This window comes from Alligator sinensis, unplaced genomic scaffold, assembly GCF_000455745.1.
Source record: "Alligator sinensis unplaced genomic scaffold, ASM45574v1 scaffold387_1, whole genome shotgun sequence".
NCBI classification, from domain to species: Eukaryota; Metazoa; Chordata; order Crocodylia; family Alligatoridae; genus Alligator; species Alligator sinensis.
Window position 1 is genome coordinate 1,459,200 of NW_005842196.1, and position 2,025 is coordinate 1,461,224.

Genomic DNA, 2,025 nt, shown 5'->3' on the forward strand with positions numbered 1-2,025 from the left:
TAGGGAAATATCTACCTAATTTAGGAGACCAGACCAAACACCTTAGATCACTCCTACAAAAGAATGATCAGTGGATATGGGAACATGAACATGAAGCTGAATTTAAAAACTTGAAGGAAAAAAATAACAAAAGCTCCAGTACTAAAATACCATGACCCTAAAAGACCCATTAAATTATCAACAGATGCTTCTAATGAAGGCATTGGAGCACCTTTGCTTCAAAAAAACCAAAACAAAACAGGGGTAGCTGGAGATCAGTGGCATATGCAAGTAGGGCACTCTCTAAGTCAGAGTGTCTATGTTCACAATTTGAGAAAGTAAGTTTAGCTCTGGTATATGGCTGTAAGAATTGTCATATGTTCATCTATTCTATGGGAAGCCTAGCTGAAAATAATCATCAACCTTTGGTAACTATAGCAAAGAAAGGGTTATCAGACATGCCACCCAGATTACAAAGACTTTTCTTTCAACTGCAAATATATGATTTAGACATACAGTACACACAAGGAAAACATCTACTTATTGCAGATATGTTGTCCAGAGCATGACACAATGGTAAGTGACAGAATTCCAGAGTCAGACATGGTACATTTTAATCTAATTAAAAGAGCGATTCTTGTCACAGATAAAATGTGTGCACTCATTGCAGAAGCAACTGCTCAGGATATCATATTGCAAAAAAATGATAACACCTAAACCTGTGCAAAGTAGCTAGTATTTACTTTGGATTCAGATTTGGCCGATTCAGGGGACAGTGATTTGAATCACTATCCCAAATCAATTCAACTGAATCTGATTTGGAGATTCAGTTGCTGCCGACTCTTTGAACCACACAGGCCCCATCCCCTGCCCATTCTCCCAGCCCTGCCCGCCCCAGCTCTCAGCTCGTTGGAAGAAAAAGCCTCCACTTACTGGTTGCTGCCAGGCAGGGGTATGATCCCCGCTGCCCTCCACTGCCCCACCCTACATGGGGGGCTCTGCCATGAGCCCCCCTACCCCTGCTCACTCTCCCAGCTCCCGCCATGGCTGCCCCTGCCTGCCTTAACTCCCTGCCCTTAAAGGAGAAAAAAAAACAACCCCAAAAAAGCCCTAACTCACTGGCTCCTGCCTGGCAGGGGTGATCCCCACTTCCCCACACTGCATGGGGGGCTCTGCACAAGTCCCCAGAAGCCCGGAGACTGCTGCAGCAGCTAGTGAGCCCAGGGGCAGTTTTTTGTTTTTAAAGGGACAGAGCCTGGGTGGGCAGGGCAGCCATGAGGGGTCTGGGGGAGTAGGAGGGGGTTGGGAGGGGGGCCCGTGCAGAACCGCCCATGCTGCATGGGGCAGTGGGGATTGCCCCCCCACTGGGCAGCACCCAGTGATTAGGGGCTTTTTTTTTTTTTTTAAAGGGCTGGGAGCTGGGGCCAGGCAGGGCTGGGACAGTAGAGAGAGGATGGGGCCTGGCAGGTGTTCCCCCCCTCCATGGTCTCCTTCCCCACCTCTTACCAGCTCAGAGTCCGGGTCTAGCTTGCTGCTGCAACAAGCAGGGATTGCCTGATCACTGAAGCTCTCTGAATCGATTTGGAGAGCTTTGAATCGATTCAGACTTTTTAAATTGGCCCCCTGATTCAATTCAGATTTGGAGATTTGGCCACTGAATCGAGCCAAATCTCCTCCAAATCAAATCAGCACCCAAAGTGTTGCACAAACGGCTAGTTTCATGCCCCTGGAGGCTTTTTCCAATCCACCTCAAGGAGAGAGTCACACACAGTCAGGCTGGGTCCATCTTTTATTGTTTGCAAACAGGTCGACTAGGGAGTTAATTCACTCAAATCAGAGTCGACCCCAAACAGAGTCTGGGGTTCCTTTTTATAGCTAACATAAACAAAAGATTCTAACGTGTCGCGTAATTATTGGCAGCCCAAGTATTACGTCTTACAACATATGTCTAGCAGGTACATGTTCTATGATGGTTTACATACATGTCTCATTTACATCTTAAATCTCCTCCCTGGGGCCGTCCTTAAGTCCATTTCGGTCATTCTT